This window comes from Salvelinus fontinalis, chromosome 29, assembly GCF_029448725.1.
Source record: "Salvelinus fontinalis isolate EN_2023a chromosome 29, ASM2944872v1, whole genome shotgun sequence".
Lineage (NCBI taxonomy): Eukaryota > Metazoa > Chordata > Actinopteri > Salmoniformes > Salmonidae > Salvelinus > Salvelinus fontinalis.
Genome location: NC_074693.1, coordinates 23,650,885 through 23,672,995, shown reverse-complemented (window position 1 = coordinate 23,672,995; position 22,111 = coordinate 23,650,885). Strand labels below are relative to the sequence as shown.

Below are 22,111 nucleotides of genomic sequence, written 5' to 3'. Positions count from 1 at the left end.
CATATTGCAGCATGCCTGCACTGGGAAGAATGCCTTTACACACAAGCTTGTATCAGTCTGTGTGTAAATAGGCCTACTGTGTGTGGGGGCTGGAGTTAGGCCTTAGTGTCCCTATTGCGACCCATGCAGACTCCCCTGCTGCACAGCGACACCTGCTATCGAGATACAAAGCCAACCTCAGGTTTCCCAAGTGACAAAAGCTTGTTTTGTATCTCTCTTTGTTACCTTGAATATCTCTCCCCTGACACGCCACCAAATCTTCTGCCAGAGCTGAGAAAAGTTGTGGGATTTAGTGTAGGTCCAATGATACTTAGTAAAGTGAGATGTGATCTGAGTAAGTGTCAGGGTGGTAACAGCTTAGGTCCCAGGTTTAGGTTTTGTGAAGAAGACAACCTAATGTTTTGGACTTGAAAACCCTCATAGGAACACGTCTACTGGGTATACCACCCAGATATAATCCTGCACCATCTATTCCCTCAATTCCCTATTACCCAGGTCTCCTAAAGGCCCTCCAAGGCAACCAAAACCCACATCCAGTCTTTTATATTTGATTGGAAATTGTAGGCCTAACCATTTGATTACCCTGGTATCCATGATGATAAAATCACACAAACCATTCCTATGCCCTATCCAAACCTGATATCCAAACCATTGATCAACAAATTGGTAGGCCTAGGCCTATTACATTGAACCTTCTGCCTCAACCAGTGTCTGCCTCGCGAGCACACCAGCCAATAGTTTGATTTACAGCTGAATACATCCTGTGTGTTGTGCCTATGGTCCGGGGGCATCTGGTTTCCCCCGTCTCCGCCTTCGATGTGATAGCCGGGGTCCTATTCAGTGTCTGAGCGGGCATGCAACCTCCGCTGCCCTAAAGCACAAGGAGGGCTGTTATAAGCAATTGAGTTCAATTGGGGTTGAATGGACGTCATAGAAACCTGGATGGATTTAAACAAAGGAGCGGGTGTGTGTTGATCCAATTTCCTCCTGGTTCGGAAGATGTTTCCAATTGTGTGCTTTGCGATGTTTTTGATCGATGGTAAGTCAGTGACATTAGCTGTACTTAGGACATGTTTGGGAAATCCTACAATGGAGTTAAGCCCATGGAAATGTAAACATATGTCTGTCTTATTTAAAATCATATTAACAGTCTATTATTTCTGACCTAGATTGACATTGTTGCTTTTATATTTAAAACGTCCCAGTGAGCTCATTTTACGCATTGGATTACGCGGGATGCGCCTTGCACTTCGACCAAGGCTTCACATCTCTCCACACCCCAGACAACTCTCTAGACAGGACCCTTCCTCAATGTGGACTATTAGGTCCATTGAGGGGGTAACAATGGAGGGAGGCTTGAACCAGCATTCCATGAGGCTAATACCATACCACCCGTGCCATAAATTATTAGACCCCTTGGCAGCGGTAGTAGCCTACAGTCGTGGCCAAAGGTTTTGAGAATGACACAAATATTCATTTTCACAAAGTCTGCTGCCCCAGTTAGTATGATGGCAATTTGCATATACTCCAGAATGTTATGAAGAGTGATCAGATGAATTGCAATTAATTGCAAAGATCCTCTTTGCCATGCAAATGAACTGAATCCCCAAAAAACATTTCCATTGCATTTCAGCCCTGCCACAAAAGGACCATCTGACATCATGTCAGTGATTTTCTTGTTAACACAGGTGTGAGTGTTGACGAGGACAAGGCTGGAGATCACTCTGTCATGCTGATTGAGTTTGAATAACAGACTGGAAGCTTCAAAAGGAGGGTGGTGCTTGGAATCATTGTTCTTCCTCTGTCATCCATGGTTACACGTGCCGTCATCCATGGTTACACGTGCCGTCATCATTGCGCTTCACAGGCAAGGATATTGCTGCCAGTAAGATTGCACCTATATCAACCATTTATCGGATCATCAAGAACTTCAAGGAAAGCGGTTCAATTGTTGTGAAGAAGGCTTCAGGGCGCCCAAGAAAGTCCAGCAAGCGCCAGGACCGTCTCCTAAAGTTCATTCAGCTGTGGGATCGGGGCACCACCAGTACAGAGCTTGCTCAGGAATGGCAGCAGGCAGGTGTGAGTGCATCTGCACGCACAGTGATGCGAAGACCTTTGGAGGATGGCCTGGTGTCAAGAAGGGCAGCAAAGAAGCCACTTCTCTCCAGGAAAAACATCAGGGACAGACTGATATTCTGCAAAAGGTACAAGGATTGGACTGCTGAGGACTGGAGTAAAGTCATTTTCTCTGATGAATCCCCTTTCCGATTGTTTGGGGCATCCGGAAAAAAGTTTGTCCGGAGAAGACAAGGTGAGCGCTACCATCAGTCCTGTGTCACGCCAACAGTAAAGCATCCTGAGTCCATTCATGTGTAGGGTTGCTTCTCAGCCAAGGGAGTGGGCTCACTCACAATTTTGCCTAAGAACACAGCCATTAATAAAGAATGGTACCAACACATCCTCCGGGAGCAACTTCTCACAACCATCCAGGAACAGTTTGTTGACGAACAATGCCTTTTCCAGTATGATGGAGCACCTTGCCATAAGGCAAAAGCGATAACTAAGTGGATCGGGGAACAAAACATTTATCTTTTGGGTCCATGGCCAGGAAACTTCCCAGACCTTAATCCCATTGAGAACTTGTGGTCAATAGTCAAGAGGAGGGTGGACAAACAAAAACCCACAAACTCTGACAAACTTCAAGCATTGATTATGCAAGAATGGGCTGCCATCAGTCAGGATGTGGCCCAGAAGTTAATTGACAGCATACCAGGGCGGATTGCAGAGGTCTTGAAAAAGAAGGGTGAACACTGCAAATATTGACGCTTTGCATCAACTTCATGTAACTGTCAATAAAAGCCTTTGACACTTATGAAATGCTTGTAATTATACTTCAGTATTCCATAGTAACATCTGACAAAAATATCTAAAGACACTGAGGCAGCAGACTGTGAAAATTAATATTTGTGTCATTCTCATAACTTTTCCCCACGACTGTACATACATACATACATACATACATACATACATACATACATACATACATACATACATACATACATACATACATACATGGACGCTACAACAAATTGGCCTACCTTCTGTATTCTTTCACAAATAAGACTGACTTCTATTCTCCTATTGTAGTGGCCCACTCGGCTCAGGGCCAGTACGCACAGCAGCTGCTCACTGACCTGATGGAGAACTACTCGAAAGCCCTGCGGCCAGTTGAGGACACAGACAAAGCCCTGAACGTCACCCTGCAGATCACTCTCTCCCAGATCAAAGGCATGGTGAGTCTCAGAGATGACTGACTAGGTCTCAGCGACGAGTAGAGGACCACTGATCATCTATGACCGGCTTCTCTCACAATGAGGCTTTGACAAAATGTATATCCCCTGATCAAATACTGTGTGTACGTATACAGAGGATAACTTTTCTAAGAGATATCGAAGCGAGAGATCATGTACTTTAGATCAGAGGACGTAAAACAGTGTGACAGGAACCAGGCAGCAGCCAGCGCTGTTCTGCTCATTGCTAAGACACGTATAGTCAGTCAACTCTGTGACTCGCCTGTTCTTTTACCTATGTATGCAAGGCACAAGTACTGTACCTTGAACATGCTGTATTAGTTACCCAATTGGTTCCTCTGTTGATGTGTATGAGAGACGTCAGACGTACTGTACAGGCCTACAGTTATCAGCCATATACTCTTTCAGTTCAGTGGAGTGTCAACCTCCCATTTGTGTGTGTGTGTGTGTGTGTTACTAAGTGTACCTTGTCTAGTGCTCTCTAAAGAGAGAGCTGTCCTACTGCCAACTCATTCCCTGTCTCTGGAATGATGTCACTTTGAAATGCAGACAGACTAATGACGTGTGTGTGTGTTTTGAGTGTCCCATTACTCCTTGGTTCCATGCTTTGGTCAAGCAATGCGTCAGGTTCTGGCAGTGACAACCCCTCAACCCCCCCATCTAAACTTCTCATCCACCTGATATTGACAGATAGCTGGGTCTGAATTTCACTGTCTGACAGCTAGTCTGAGACTTTAGTGGGTTAATGAGAGAGAGAGAGACAATGACAAGAAGAATAAGACTGTTCGCTAGTATATTGCCCTTATCTGTGTGTGTCCACATGTCTTGTGTGTGTGTGTGACTGCTGTGTGCATGTGTCTAAGGCATGTGGGCACCTGCATCTATGTGTGTGTGTGTGTTTATACAGTATCTGTGTCTGTGTGTTTATATCTGTGTCTATGTGTGCAGGACGACGGGAACCAGGTATTGACGAGGGGAACCAGGTATTGACCTGTGGATCCGTCAGATGTGGCACGATGCCTACCTGAGGTGGAACAAGGAGGACTATGATGGCCTGGAGGTCATCCGGATCCCCAGCAGTCTGGTGTGGAGGACTGACCTCGTCCTCTGTAACAAGTACGCCCGTACGTCACACAGATATACTGTACAGTACAGCCTCTAAACCATAATCATTTCTACTCTCTAGAAACAACCTCCCTTATTGACAATAACTGTTAGTCCATGAATTGTAATTGTAATTTGAGCTTCTTTGTGGTGGTGGTCTCCTACTTCCCCTTTCACAGCCAGGAGTGCAACCTCACATTTGGCTCCTGGACATACAACGGCAACCAGGTGTACAGGATGGGCACACACACCACACACACCACACACACACCACACACACCACACACACACCACACACACACACCACACACACCACACACACACACCACACACACACCACACACACACACCACACACACACCACACACACCACACACACACACACCACACACACCACACACACACACCACACACACACACCACACACACACCACACACACCACACACACACCACACACACACACCACACACACCACACACACACACCACACACACACACCACACACACCACACACACCACACACACACACCACACACACCACACACACCACACACACACATACTTTGTTATTTAGACTTATACTGTCTCCTGTGTCAGTATAAAAGTTAAATGGTGACAACTTGGTGAGCCTGAAAGACAGACAGACAGGCAGACACACTGTCCTACTGCTTCAGACTGCCCTACCACAGACAGGCAGACACACCCTGTCCTACTGCTTCAGACTGCCCTACCACAGACAGGCAGACGCACCCTGTCCTACTGCTTCAGACTGCCCTACCACAGACAAGCAGATGCACCCTGTCCTACTGCTTCAGACTGCCCTACCACAGACACGCAGACACCCTGTCCTACTGCTTCAGACTGCCCTACCACAGACACGCAAACGCACTGTCCTACTGCTTCAGACTGCCCTACCACAGACACGCAGACACCCTGTCCTACTGCTTCAGACTGCCCTACCACAGACACGCAAACGCACTGTCCTAATGCTTCAGACTGCCCTACCACAGACAGGCAGACACCCTGTCCTACTGCTTCAGACTACCCTACCACAGACACACACAGTCCTGTGTGTGGTGATGTCATTCTGCCATTAGCAATGCAGACAAAGTCATTGTGTATGTGTGTGTGTGCGCATTATAATGCTCTACTGAAACACCACTGTTACACTCCTATTATATTTCACCCTCTATTCTGATGTCTCTTCCCAGGTTGACATGGCCATGGGCATGGGCAGTGAGGACATGCCGGACTTCGTGGGGAACGTGAAGTGGGAATGCCATGGCATGCCGGCCACCAAAAACGTCATCATGTACGGCTGTTGCTCCGATCCCTACCCTGACATCACCTACACCGTCCTGCTCCAACGCCGCTCTTCCTTCTACATCTTTAACCTTCTGCCCCGCTTCCTCATCTCCTTCCTGGCCCCGCTGGGCTTCTACCTGCCAGCTGACTCTGGGGAGAAGGTGTCCCTGGGGGTCACCGTGCTGCTGGCCTTGACCGTGTTCCAGCTCATGGTGTGCCCGAGAGAATGCCGTCTTCTGAGTATGTACCCCTTATTGGCGAGTGCAGACACACACACAGACTCCATGTATTCACATGAAGTAAGTTATTTTCCTCTCTTCTGTCTGTCACACAGGAAAGTAATACGTCGCTACCATGACAATGATCACAGCCTCCACAGATCTCATCGTCTTCATCATGAACATCTATTTATGTTGTGCCGAAGCCAAACCCGTCCCCCATTGGTTCAAAGTCCTCATCATCAACTACATGCCCAAGATCATCTTGGTCTATGAGGTGAGAGAGAACTGTGTCCCTGCCACCTCTTCCCCCTCCTCTTCCTCCTCACACTATGGACAGGACGACATCCACCACCCCATCTTCAGCCCCACCACCAGGCCAATGGGAAACCGGGAGGCCACAGCGGGCGAGAGAACCAGTACCGCCACAAACACTCCGGATCCCAAACCCCTGGACCTCATCGTCACCCCAAGCCTCGACCCCCCCAACACCACATCACCAGAGATTAGAAGACCCCAGCTCCAAGTACGAAGGTTTTGAGTCCAACGGGAACCTCTCCCTGGGGGATTGCTGTAAGGAGGCGCCTCCATGCTGTCCAGATGTTGAAAAGGCAGCCGTGGTCGCTGCTGTGGTGGCCTCAGTAACCTTTGACCCCTGTGTGTTCTGTAGTCATGGCAGCAGCTTATCCGGGGTGGACTCCAAGCTGGTGCGGAACGTGGAGTACATCGCCATCTGCTTCCGGTAACAGAGGGCCACTTGCGCCACCAGGCAGAGTGGAAGAAGGTTGCCAGGGTGATGGATAGGTTATTTTATGTGGATCTTCTTCATCATGGTCTTCCTCATGAGCATTCTGATTATCGGCAAGGTGCCATGACAACAATGGAAGAAAGACTATTGGACTGTTATGACATTACTGAAGTCAGATCATTTCACTCTTTCTTGTCATCTCCTTACAGACAGACAAATACATTTTAAATTAAAAACATAACACTTATTAAATTGCTTCAAATGTAACTGCAAGTGTAAAATGTGTGCAAATGAACTGTACACTGACCAATCACCAATCAGCCCAATCACTGTTGTCTCTGTTGTCTCCTTCCTATCCTCATCTCTCCACTAAATAGAACCAGAAGAACCATCATGTGTTATTCACCAGTTTGAAATCAGACTCCAGGGGTTTCAGAGACAAAGGCCTGGAATCATTTTTCTGTTCAAAATCATTTAGTGAACAGTTAATGACTGCTTTGTTTCCAAACAGGCGCTGTGTAGATGTAAGATAATATGGACCATAAATTATGCAACACAATGAGTTTACCCCCTCCAGTCACCCATACCATGAACTTGGTAACGTTCAGGTGTGCGTGGCAGGTAGTGATTGTAGTGTACGCCTGACACTACTACTTTACATTTACATTTTAGTCATTTAGCAGACGCTCTTATCCAGAGCGACTTACAGTAGAGTGCATACATTTTATTACTGAGACAATTATATCCCTACCGGCCAAACCCTCCCTAACCCGGACGACACTATGCCAATTGTGCATCACCCCACGGACCTCCCGGTTGCGGCCGGCTGCGACAGAGCCTGGGCGCGAACCCAGCCCAGCCTGGGCGCGAACCCAGAGACTCTGGTGGCGCAGCTAGCACTGCCTCATGGAAGTAGTCAACCACTCAAAGGACAAAGTATATGACCAGAGAGCCCCCTGTATAACTCAGTTAAAAAACAGTTGATCCCCATTTGTCCCTATGGATCCTTGTTGAGGTACATTTTTATTACAGAATTGTCACTACTACCCTGTATATCCAGCAGAGGGCAGACATCTCTCAACAATTCTCCACCTGAACCGGGCACAGATGGATGCCACAGACCCATGACACTCACTCAATTAGGGGACAAATCAGATGTCTTTACAACAATACGGTTTACACACACACAACATTTTTTTTGATAGTCAGATAAAGGGATATATGACCATTCTATAATCAATACAGCGGGGAGGATCTAAGGATGCAGCAGCCCAATTCTGATATTTTTTCCACTAATTGGTCTTTTGACCAGTCACATCAGATCTTTTCACACCAGCTATTTTTCAGAGCTGATCTGATTGGTCAAAAGACCAATTAGTGAAAAAAAGATCAGAATTGGGCTGTCTGTGTAAACGCAGCCATGGTTACTTGTTTCATTACCAACCAGTGTTGAAGAGATGAGGCGTTTAGGTAACAATTTGTACATTGTCTTTACTGATCCATAACTGGTGAAACTCCTCTGACATGTTAATGCCAGTCTATTCCTCCTCAGGAAGAAGTTCAGCCTGAGCAGTCATCATCCTCTTCAGGGAAGTGAATGTCATGCTGAGGTATGATGTGTCTGGGAGTGAAATCTCTCACATTTGCACACTGGGGAAGCCTGTCTCTGGTCTTATTAGTGCACGGTGAGCCACCTGCGGGGGCTCGATGCACGCTATAATCACCCCAGGAGCCAGGGAGTAGTGGGAAACATGTAATTTGCACAGACAAGGGGTGAGACTGCTGTGGAAAACTGCCATGGTCTTTTTAATTCACGGGAGGGCGGCTGGGGGAGTCTATCATCACCTGTCTGCAGGAGGGGAGGATTGTTATGATATGGACAGAGAAATGGCTCCAAGATGACTTTATACAGTGAAGACAGTGATACAGAGATTTTCAAATGCAAGTTGACTTTGTGAAGGTTAAAGAGGAGACTCGAAGATCCGGTGGAAGTAACAGTTTAATACAGCTCTTCTAGAGTACAAGCAGTCACATCATAATGCTAAAAACAAGTACAATAGTGATGTTTCTTCAGTCTCCATGTTATATACACTTCTTTATAACCTCAAGATTGTTTAGTGTCTTTCTGTCAGAAAACATACGTTTGTTGTCATAATGTCTGGTTTCTGGTAACTGTCGTGTCTATGACGTTAGTTCAGAGGGAGTGGATTCTACTACTTTTATTTCTGTGCCATGATGTCTTGGTACAGAGAGTGGGGTTGAATTGAGTTACTGAGACCTGTGAGTACTCTGTGTCCCATGTGATCTGATGCGCTGCGTGATGAAAAAGTTATGTTTAAGCAAGATACTCCTATTATGATTGAAAGCAACCATAAGTAAGATTATGAGGTTGAGGGGCAAGTTCAGGACCGGGCAAGCCAATAAGCGACATTAGTGGCCGCTTAAGGCCCCATGGACGCTGAGGCCCCTAGAACATTAAAAAAATACATATAATACATTTTTAGTCAGGGTCCAAACTTACTCATGGGAGTTAGAATAGTAGAATATAGAAGGTGCAATTTCAAAATGTTTGATCGCTGTAATGTTTGCAGCAAGTTTCTAGTCCTCTGTTTTATGAAAACAGCTAATATAACATTTTACAAACTGAGTGGTTCGAGCCCTGAATGCTGATTGGCTGACATGCCCTTAGCCGTGGTATATTGGCCATATATCACAAACCCTGAGGTGCCTTATTGCTATTATAAACTGGTTCCCAACGTAATTAGAGCAGTAAAAATAAATGTTTTGTCATACCCGGGTATTGCGTATGACAAAACTTTTATTTTTACTGCTCTAATTACGTTGGTAATCAGTTTAAAATAGTAATAAGGCACCTCGAGGCTATGTGATATATGGCCAATATACCACGGCTAAGGGCTGTATCCACGCACTCCGCGATGCGTAGTGCTTAAGAACAGGCCTTAGCTGTGGTATATTGGCCCTATATCGCAAACCCCTGAGGTGCCTTATTGCTTAAGTATATCATTTTAATCGGCTCACATCCATGACTATTAACATTTACATATCCATTTGACCTGTTTAAAGATGCCATATTGCAAATACTGATCATAACATCTTCAGAAATCAATGAATTAGACAGCTATTTGGGGTCATTCTTAATTCTGTGAATAATGTATCATCTTTATATATATGGCTCATTTGGTTATGTATTCTACATCACTATGAACATTTACAAGATATTATTGGGCGTACTACAATTATATTTCATACAGGTATGGTCAAACGAAATTGATCCAATAAGACCCCATTGAGTTGTTTGGCGGCCATATTGGAAAAAGGCTTCTATGAGGTTAATGTGTGAATCCTATGATGGCCCTGTATATACAAATCTTTCCTGTTCTAGCTGTGTGTGTGAAATTTGGTTCCAAAAGGTACAATCCAAAAACATAGATCCACCACTTTATGAAGTTCTATTGCTACCCACTGGGCACAGACGTCAATTCAACATCTGTTCAACGTAATTTCATTGTATGAAATTTCATTCAATTTATACAGGTAATTCTGATATGTACCCTTGAGGTCAAAGTTCTGTTGACCTGAACATTCCGAAAATGTGTATGACGTACAGCTGTGAATCGTAGCTTTCCAATGGGAAAAGTAATGGGATGGAGGGATGAAAGAAAGCGTGCTAACACAGAATGCTACCATTGCTGCACTGCTATCACACATTTTCCAACTATAGGGATATAGCCATTTAAAAAGTCACTATGAGACGTCACCCTAAGTGACTATTAGCTCTAAATCGTAAAGCTGAAATATGTAACTTTTTGGGCGATCCGACCAAATTTACAAATTGTGATTGAAAGCAAGTCTAAGAAGCAGTAGATCTCTTCTATGTGCGCTATTTCTATGCTTCCGATTCTTAAGTTTAGTTTTTGTATCTTTTACTTTAGGTATTGTACACCAGCTTCAAACAGCTGAAAATACAATATTTTTTGCTTATGGAAACTATATTTCACAGCGGTTTAGATGGTGCAATGATTCTCGACACCATACTTGCTTATTTTGCCACATAAACTGAAATTAGGCGAACTATTAGAATTTTAGCAACCAGGAAATTCTGTAGCGATTTCTGCATAGAGCATCTTTAAAGCTAGCCTACAATTAGAAAAAAAAACAACAAAAGGGAGTCCCTTCCACTTGTTTTGGTATACAGCTGAGGGATGGGCTTAGGAAACATAACCCCCATCAAATTCATAGATAGCGCTTGACATGCAAGGACCGATAGTCCATAACATCCACAAGATAGTTTAACTATATCTTGAAGCTAGATACATTTTATTTTTCAAGACTCAATGGGTATGCCGATTGCCTATCAATTACCCTTGAACAGCTGTTGCGCTTGTTTACATTAAGGCACCGGAGGTTGGTGGCACCTTAACTGGGGAGAACGGGCTCATGGATGGGTAACAAATACATCAAACACATGGTTTCCAGGTGTTCGATGCCATTCCATTTGCTCTGTTCCAGCCATTATTATGAGCCATCCCCTCTCGGCAGCCTCCTGTGGTTTAAGGGTACCAGCAGTGGAGGCTCCTGAGGGGAGAACGGCTCATAATAATAACCGGAACGGAGCAAATGGAATGGCATCAAACACCTGGAAACCATGTGTTTGATGTATTTGTTACCATTGTACTCATTCCACTCCAGCCATTACAACGAGCCCGTCCTCCCCAATTAAGTTGCCACCAACCTCCTGTGGTTCCCAGATATGCTGAGATTTAGCCGCATGGCCTGTGCGTCCAAGTAACTTCGAGCTTCATGACATCACATTTTAAACCCTGTTGTTGCAGATGTAAGCTCGCCATCTCCAATGGGATCTAAAAGAGGACGCAAATAGGATTCAGTGATCAGGACATAGTTACATCACATAGTTTTTGCGTGTGGTGTGCTCAATAATAATGACATATGATGTGTTAAGTTAAGTTTAAAAGTTTCCGGAAGAATATAGTACAGTTGAAGTCGGAAGTTTACATACACCTTAGCCAAATACATTTAAACTAAGTTTTTCACAAATCCTGACATTTAATCGTAATATACATTCCCTGTTTTAGGTCAGTTAGGATCACCACTTTATTTTAAGAATGACAAATGTCAGAATAATAGTAGAGAATGATTTATTTCAGTTTTTTTTCTTTCATCACAATCCCAGTGGGTCAGAAGTTTACATACACTCAATTAGTATTTGGTAGCATTGCCTTTAAATTGTTTAACTTGGGTCAAACGTTTCGGGTAGCCTTCCACAAAAATGTTGTCCCATTCCTCCTGACAGAGCTGGTGCAACTGAGTCCGGTTTGTAGGCCTCCTTGTTCGCACACGCTTTTTCAGTTCTGCCCACACATTTTCTATGTGATTGAGGTCAGGGCTTTGTGATAGCCACTCCAATACCTTGACTTTGTTGTCCTTCAGCCATTTTGCCACAACTTTAGAAGTATGCTTGGGGTCATTGTCCATTTGGAAGATCCACTTGCGATCAAGCTTTAACTTCCTGACTGATGTTTTGAGATGTTGCTTCAATATATCCACATAATTTTCATTTTTCATGATGCCATCTATTTTGTGAAGTGCACCAGTCCCTCCTGCAGCAAAGCATCCCCACAACATGATGCTGCCCCCCCCATGCTTCACGGTTGGGATGGTGTTCTTCAGCTTGCAAGCATCTCCCTTTTTCCTCCAAACATAACGATGGTCATTATGGCCAAACAGTTCTATTTTTGTTTCATCAGACCAGAGGACATTTCTCCAAAAGGTACAATCTTTGTCCCCATGTGCAGTTGCAAACCGTCGTCTGGCTTTTTCATGGCGGCTTTGGAGCAGTGGCTTCTTCCTTGCTGAGCAGCCTTTTAGGTAATGTTGATGTAGGACTTGTTTTAATGTGGATATAGATACTTTTGTACCGGTTTCCTCCAGCATCTTCACAAGGTCCTTTGCTGTTGTTCTGGGATTGATTTACACTTTTCGCACCAAAGTACGTTCATCTCTAGGAGACAGAACACATCTCCTTCCTGAGCAGTATGACGGCTGCGTGGTCCCATGGTGTTTATACTAGCGTACTATTGTTTGTACAGATGAACGTGGTACCTTCAGGCGTTTGGAAATTGCTCCCAAGGATGATCCAGACTTGTGGTGATCTACAATTTTTTCCTGAGGTCTTGGCTGATTTCTTTTGATTTTCCCATGATGTCAAGCAAAGAGGCACTGAGTTTGAAGGTAGGCTTCGAAATACATCCACAGGTACACCTTCAATTGACTCAAATGATGTCAATTAGCCTATCAGAAGCTTCTAAAGCCATGACGTCATTTTCTGTATTTTTCCAAGCTGTTTAAAGGCACAGTCAACTTAGTGTATGTAAACTTCTGACCCACTGGGAATGTGGGTAATCTGTCTGTAAACAATTGTTGGAAAACTGACTTGTCATGCACAAAGTTGATGTCCTAACCGACTTGCCAAAACTATAGTTTGCTAACAAGAAATTTGTGGAGTGGTTGAAAAACAAGTTTTAATGACTCCAACCTAAGTGTATGTAAACTTCTGACATCAACTGTATATTATTTTATGATGATACCATCTATCTTTTCATATTTGTGCAAATCTTTCTAAAAGAGAAAATGGATACAATACAATGCATATCAATCAACAGAGTTAAGAATATGTAGGCTATTAGAATATGTTGAAGGCTAGCTGTATTGGGTGCAGATGACTGAACCGCTCCCTTTTGTGTCTGTCTGCAGGTATACAGACAAGGAGGCATACACAGGTATGTCAATTGGTATGTTATACAGCTCACATTTACCATCCTCTTCCCTTACCTCTTCAATGAATATCCCATAGGCCTCTACATTATGGCCAAGGTATGTGTATGAAAACCATTATCAAAACATTTTTTTCATTCACATTCACCACAAAAAAAAGGTTTGAATACTGTCGTGTGCATATTTTGTTAATCATCTGAATAATGACTTTTTGATTCACAGACTTCACCTTCCCTACACCATGCACTGCAAAATCATCCTGGCTATGGATACAGAGAACATCAACATATTAATAACTTTTCATGTTCAAAACTGGGCATTCTCCTCAAACAATAGCATGGTATTCTTTCCCTGTGATAGCTAATGTAAATTGGACAGTGCAGTTGGATTAACAAGAATTTAAGCTTTCTGCCAATATCAGATATGTCTATGTCCTGGGAAATGTTCTTGTTACTTACAACCTCATGCTAATCGCATTATCCTACGTTAGACCGAGGGGACCCACCGATCCTGAAGAAGTTTTAATAAACAAATTAGGCACATTTGGGCAGTCTAGATACAACATTTTGAACAGAAATACAATAGTTAATTGGATCAGTCTAAAACTTTGCACATGCACTGCTGCCATCTAGTGACCACAATCTAAATTGCACCTGGGCTGGAATAATACAATATGGCCTTTCTCTTGCATTTCAAAGACAGTACAAAATAAAAAAACAGTTTTTTTCCTTTGTATTATCTTTTACCAGCTCTAATGTGTCATATACTCCTACATTCCTTTCACATTTCCACAAACTCCAAAGTGTTTCCTTTCAAATGGTACCAAGAATATGCATATCCTTGCTTCAGGGCCTGAGCTACAGGCAGTTAGATTTGGGTATGTCATTTCAGGTGAAAATTGGAAAAAAAGAGTCCGATCCTTAAGAGGTTCATCAACACGCCAGAGGATATACCCATTGGACTTGGAGCTCTCCTGGGAGTTTAACTCATATTAGATTTTTTTTAAATTCTGCTTTGCCACTAAAATCATAATAAACACTGACAACTAAAATATTGTTTTATTGTTACGCATATTATTATTTATAATAATAATAGGGGAGGGGGGTAGTTAAAAAATATACACCAAAATGTTCTTCAAAAGGTTCTTTGAGGATCCATTAAAAAGAGGTTTAAAGGGTAATTCAAAGAACTTATAGAGGTTCCCCCACAGTTTCAATATGAAGAACGCCTAAAGGATACTCCAGTACCCTTTACTTTTTAGATTGTACATGTAGTTCAACTAGTAAAATAACTCCATTCTGCAGTTCAACTAGTAAAATAACTCCATTCTGCAGTTCAACTAGTAAAATAACTCCATTCTGCAGTTCAACTAGTAAAATAACTCCATTCTGCAGTTCAACTAGTAAAATAACTCCATTCTGCAGTTCAACTAGTAAAATAACTCCATTCTGCAGTTCAACTAGTAAAATAACTCCATTCTGCAGTTCAACTAGTAAAATAACTCCATTCTGCAGTTCAACTAGTAAAATAACTCCATTCTGCAGTTCAACTAGTAAAATAACTCCATTCTGCAGTTCAACTAGTAAAATAACTCCATTCTGCAGTTCAACTAGTAAAATAACTCCATTCTGCAGTTCAACTAGTAAAATAACTCCATTCTGCAGTTCAACTAGTAAAATAACTCCATTCTGCAGTTCAACTAGTAAAATAACTCCATTCTGCAGTTCAACTAGTAAAATAACTCCATTCTGCAGTTCAACTAGTAAAATAACTCCATTCTGCAGTTCAACTAGTAAAATAACTCCATTCTGCAGTTCAACTAGTAAAATAACTCCATTCTGCAGTTCAACTAGTAAAATAACTCCATTCTGCAGTTCAACTAGTAAAATAACTCCATTCTGCAGTTCAACTAGTAAAATAACTCCATTCTGCAGTTCAACTAGTAAAATAACTCCATTCTGCAGTTCAACTAGTAAAATAACTCCATTCTGCAGTTCAACTAGTAAAATAACTCCATTCTGCAGTTCAACTAGTAAAATAACTCCATTCTGCAGTTCAACTAGTAAAATAACTCCATTCTGCAGTTCAACTAGTAAAATAACTCCATTCTGCAGTTCAACTAGTAAAATAACTCCATTCTGCAGTTCAACTAGTAAAATAACTCCATTCTGCAGTTCAACTAGTAAAATAACTCCATTCTGCAGTTCAACTAGTAAAATAACTCCATTCTGCAGTTCAACTAGTAAAATAACTCCATTCTGCAGTTCAACTAGTAAAATAACTCCATTCTGCAGTTCAACTAGTAAAATAACTCCATTCTGCAGTTCAACTAGTAAAATAACTCCATTCTGCAGTTCAACTAGTAAAATAACTCCATTCTGTAGTTCAACTAGTAAAATAACTCCATTCTGCAGTAGCTTGGTGGTAGTTAATTACTTTTTGACATGTAGAAGTTTAGCTACTGACTGGACCTGCCTAATTCTCACTTGAAACATTGTTTTTGTGTTTAATAGGTTAAATGACACATTCTGTTAACATATGACCCAAAAGTGATCTGTTCTTGCAATTTGTAGTCACATTTCAGATTTACGATAATTTTTCACAAAGTGGATTGGCTGTAGTGAACTAGTTTTTAAAAGTAACTTTAGTTCAGTCAATTGTATTTTCCTTATGGCAGATGTAGTGTAGCTTAGCTTATTCCAGTGTGAAGTGAAGTAGTTGGTCGGTTGGTAAACTATATTTTCAGAATAAGCCAGTAAATGAGACTGCAGCAGGAGGCCAGCAACTGAGTGTGGAACAGCTTAAAACATTCAAGTTGTGTTACTGAAATTGTGAGGTTCTGTGGTAGGCTTATTTCCTCTGAGGATGTGGCAGGTATAAAGCTTGGGATTCCAGTAATTAGCATATACAGTGCATTCGGAAAGTATTCAGGCTCCTTCCCTTTTTCCACAGCCTTACTCTAAAAATGAGAAACAAGATTCTCTGGTCTGATGAAACCAAGATTGAACTCTTTGGGCTGAATGTGAAGCGTCACGTCTGGAGGAAACCTGGCACCATACCTATGGGGTGGTGGTGGCAGCCTCATGCTGTGGGGATGTTTTTCAGCGGCAGGGACTGGGAGACTAGTCAGGATCGAGGGAAAGATGAATGTAGCAAAGTACAGAGAGATCCTTGATGAAAACCTGCTCCAGAGCACTCAGGACCTCAGACTGGGGCGAAGGTTCACCTTCCAACAGGACAACGACACTAAGCACAAAGCCAAGACAACGCAGGAGTGGCTTCGGGACAAGTCTCTGAATGTTCTTGAGAGTCACAGCCAGAGCTCGGACTTGAACCCGATCGAACATCTCTGGAGAGACCTGGAAATAGCTGTGCAGCATCCCTCCCCATCCAACCTGACAGGGCTTGAGAGGATCTGCAGAGAAAAATGGGAGAAACCCCATAAATACAGGTGTACCAAGCTTGTAGCGTCATACCCAAGAAGACTCGAGGCTGTAATCACTGCTAAAGGTGCTTCAACAAAGTACTGAGTAAAGGGTATGAATACTTATGTAAAGGTGATATTCCGTTTTTGATTTTTAATACATTTGCAAAAATGTAATAAGTACATTTATTCTGTTCGCTTTTGAGGGTAAAATGACCATGTTTCTTTACCGCTGTTTTGATTGTTAAGTTACAAAATATCTCCCGGAGTCTGCACATCGCGAAAAGAAGGAAGCCAGATTGAGCCAGTGCTTATGTTCGGTATCACTTTTTGGTCAAGTAACTTAGCCTAACCATCCGCTTGAACATCATGAAAGACAATACTTTGTGCTGGTTACTTACTGGATATCTGAGAGAGAACTTCTGGAGACGTCTCCCGCCCCAATGAAGGCAAATACCGCGAACCGTATAATAAAGCAATAAGGCCCGAGCGGTTGTGGTATATGGCTAATATTCCACGGCTAAGGACTGTTCATATGCACGACGCAACGCGGAGTGCCTGGACACAGCCCGTAGCTGTGGTATATTGGCAATATACCACAAACCCCTGAAGTGCCTTATTGGTTACCAATGTATGGTTACCAATGTAATTAGAGCAGTAAAAACACCTTTTTGTCATACCCGTGGTATACGGGTCTGATATGCCACGGCTGTCAGCCAATCAGCATTCAGGGCTCGAACCACCCAGTTTATAATACGAGATCAGTTGTTATTTAGTAACGTTAATTCAACTGTAACAATTTACAGCACCAACTGTACCTTTTTTTTGTTTTTTCTTGTTATGATTGTAATGGCTCCCGAGTGGCGCAGCAGTCTAAGCTGCATCTAAGTGCAAGAGGTGTCACTACAGTCCCTGGTTCAAATCCAGGCTGTATCACATCCGGCCGTGATTGGGAGTCCCATAGGGCGGCGTACAATTGGCCCAGCATCGTCTGGGTTTGGCCGGGGTGTAAATAAGAATTTGTTCTTAACTGACTTGCCTAGTTAAATAAAAAATAATGGGCTGAATGTCAGGTATTGCATTTAAAGTGGTTATTTTGATACACTCATATTTATCCAGTAGCTAAATGCAACTTTTTCAATTGAATAATGTTTCAAGTCTATGCTATTTTATTATGACAATGTAGCAAACATGTTTTTAGTGTGAAGAGAATTGTATGGGGTGCTTTTTGAGAAGGCTACATGCATAGGCTAACTATCATCTGAGCCTTACCACTCTTTGCATCAAGAGTCCATAACTAGCTAGTATTTCAGTCACATAATACCTTGAACCCTAAACTCACGACTACAGCATTTGTTGACCCCTGTGTTTTTGTCCTTTCAGGACCTGAGTGGTGGGACAGGGGTGTTCTCAAAGTGATGGTGAAACACAGCTCACTCCCAAATATCTAGCCTCAAAGACCTGAGCAGGAGGAGACTCCTGAGTTGCCTCCAGAAACCCCCACACCTGACAAGGGCCACCTGGGCTTCCCTGATCCCATCAGTCATCTTCAGGGTTACCCCTACCTGGGCTTCCCTGATCCCATCAGTCATCTTCAGGGTTACCCCTACCTGGGCTTCCCTGATCCCATCAGTCATCTTCAGTGTTTCCCCTACCTGGGCTTCCCTGATCCCATCAGTAACCTTCAGGGTTTCCCCTACCTGGGCTTCCCTGATCTCATCAGTCATCTTCAGGGTTTTCCCTACCTGGGCTTCCCTGATCCCATCAGTAACCTTCAGGGTTTCCCCTACCTGGGCTTCCCTGATCCCATCAGTCATCTTCAGGGTTTCCCCTACCTGCGGCATCCCAACAGAGCATGTATGGGCCTTTAACAGTTGAGAGGGCTATAGGTAGGACGATACTTTGAAAGGTTTTCCATAGTTCTTCCTTTCGCTCATACATACATTTAAGTCATTTAGAAGACGCTCTTATCCAGAGCGATTTACAGTTGAGTTCTTACATTTCATACTTTTTTATTGTTCATACTGGTTCCCCGTGGGAATCAAACCCACAACCCTGGTGTTGCAAGCACCATGCTCTACCAACTGAGCCACATGCTTGCTCATTATATGTCCTCACATAGTGATGTCCCACGGTGATGACCCCCATTCAACTGAACACTGCTGGGAGGAGGTTAACTTGAGCTACTTATGCAGAAGGAAACTAACAAAGGCAATTCAGAAATCCCCATCCATTTTCATTCATTCCAGGTCCTCTAAATTGCAATTTAAACCTATTTGATTCTAAGCAAACAAACAGCTATTTGAAAATGAGAATGAATAGCCTAAGGGACATTAATTGACAGGTGGAATTTAATCCTGATAGATTGATGGAAGGAAAAGTGCAAGAGAAAAACCCATTAAATGGCCATGGGGAATTCAGTGTGTGCTACAAATCAATTGGTCCAATAATCTGTTATCTGTGAAACCAGGGATCGGGGGCAGGTCCACGGTGGCCAAACTCACGGGGCGCGTAATCACTATGGCAGTAAGGGAGGGGAGGTTAGAGGACGGTCAGTGCAGGCCAAGAGATGGATTAGATTTCTCTCGCTCTCCCTGTGCGAGTGGGGCATGTGGTGTCTTCATAGTCAGGGAGGGATTTCTCTCGCTCTCCCAGTGTGAGTGGGGCATGTGGTATCTTCGTAGTCAGGGAGGGATTTCTCTCGCTATCCCAGTGTGAGTGGGGCATGTGGTATCTTTAGGTTTTCCTAGCTTGTTGTGGTCCTGGCATACATTTCCCACATTTAGGTCTATGAAACTAACTCAGTGTTCCATCTCCTCAAGCTCCATCGCTCCCCTCCTGTAACTGTAAACGTGTTTGTAAGAGCAGAAGTTCAAAGGTCATACGACAAAATAGGGCAATGAGTGTTGGATAGAAGGACTCAGAGATCCTATCTTAACTTAATATTTAGTATAGCACATATCTTTATTAATTACTCTGGCCAGGAGACCTTATTTCCAGAGTAAAAAAGATAAATCGATTTTTTTCCCTCCCATTGCAATCCAATTTTTGTTTAGCGCTCATTGCAGTGACAGATTATAACTTCTCTTATCAGTTCCACCTCATTCTGATTCTCCCCATCTTACCTACCCATTTATCCCTGGAATGAGTAAATTTCGAGAACACCAGTTAGTGGGATAATGTCCTGGAGATAAAAATGTAGAGAAAATGAAGAGGAGATTGACTAGCAGAGACTGACGTTAGATAACATAGTAGAATAAGCACCAGATACCTGCATGTGTCACGTTGTTCTCCTCCTTAATTGTAGTCATTTACATTTGGACTGCGGCTCACTGCTAATGACGGGACGTAACTACAGTGTGTGAGGCTGAATTCATTTGCAAAATGAAGGACATTTTCTGGCTGGTCGATAGAATGTCCTTACAAAAGACACATTTAGGTGGATTGCTACATTGAAATAGTCTAATCTGCAGTCATGCAGACCTATATAGCCAAAACTGCTTACTTTGTGAACACGTACGTAACCTATGTCTGGCACATCAGGTTCAGTCACATTTGTTGTGTTGAGAAATTGCTAACCAATGAAATGACACAGCTGAGAAACCAGCCCTAATCGCCCCCGTAGTCCGATGAACGGGATGACTTCAGGCACAGAGATCAATAAAGCCTACAAGACACACACACACACACACACACACACACACACACACACACACACACACACACACACACACACACACACACACACACACACACACACACACACACACACACACACACACACACACACACACACACACACACACAAATGACAATGATCCAAAATCGAGCTGAGGTCAATTGTGAACCTGAAAAAAAACCTTAAGCAGCGAAAACGAGCAGAGAAAACTGCCAATGAGCCCTGGTATTGATAATGTGATTATAACTACTATCCATTCAGACCAAAAGTAGTCCTAAACCCCATAATGACACACAGAGGACAACGTGTAGTGTTCCCGTAATGCAGTCGATATTACAGTAATGTGGACTGGTGTGTTGGACAGTGATTTCTGATTACGTCACCCCATTCAATCACACAAATAACTGAAGCACCGAAGAGACAGTAAGGTTTATGTTCATTGGATGGAGGTGGTTTAGTTTAGGATAGTGATACTGTGTGTTACTGTAATGTAATACATTTCCCCACTGTGAACCCCTACATGTGAAACCAAATGTCAATTATTTACAGGGTGGAATAGCAAGATCACAGGGATGTATTTCTGTCTCATTCCCTCTCCTCCCTCATTCTTATATATCTTTACCTCCCTCTTTCTTTATCCCTCTCTCTGGCTCTTTCCCATCACTCTTTACCTCCCTCTTTCTTTATCCATCTCTCTGGCTCTTTCCCATCACTCTTTACCTCCCTCTTTCTTTATCCCTCTCTCTGGCTCGTTCCCATCACTCTTTACCTCCCTCTCTCTTTATCCCTCTCTCTGGCTCTTTCCCATCACTCTTTACCTCCCTCTTTCTTTATCCCTCTCTCTGGCTCGTTCCCATCACTCTTTACCTCCCTCTTTCTTTATCCCTCTCTCTGGCTCTTTCCCATCACTCTTTACCTCCCTCTTTCTTTATCCCTCTCTCTGGCTCGTTCCCATCACTCTTTACCTCCCTCTCTCTTTATCCCTCTCTCTGGCTCGTTCCCATCACTCTTTACCTCCCTCTTTCTTTATCCATCTCTCTGGCTCGTTTCCATCACTCTTTACCTCCCTCTTTCTTTATCCCTCTCTCTGGCTCGTTCCCATCACTCTTTACCTCCCTCTTTCTTTATCCATCTCTCTGGAGGGAAGTCCGTTCTGCCCTTGACTAAGAGCATGGCTCTTTACCCTGGGAGGCTTCAGTAAATATCAAACACTGTAGGTGAAAGCTATCTGCCACTGCCATCCTGTCCAAGGGTTCTGCTCTGCTCGCCTGAACAGACTCAGGGGTTTGTTGGCAGAGCTTCTTTTAGATTAAAGTGAATGGGGTGTACAGTTGTGGAACACTATGAGACAAAGAGCTGAATAAGACCAAGTGGGGTTGCATTCAGGCCTTCTAGTGCCTCTCACTCACTGGCTTTTGTGTGTTACCTGTACAATAGACACACAACACAATAATACCTTAAAACAATTGGTTAGAGACTAGCGCCTCCCTCTGTTGATGAGATCCTAG

The 22,111-nt window shown here is 43.2% G+C and overlaps 1 pseudogene; it reads left to right on the top strand.

The window, feature by feature from the left end:
- Positions 1 to 123: 123 nt before the first annotated feature.
- LOC129827269 (neuronal acetylcholine receptor subunit alpha-9-II-like) lies at positions 124 to 6,654 on the top strand (annotated as a pseudogene).
- The last annotated feature ends 15,457 nt before the right edge of the window (positions 6,655 to 22,111 follow it).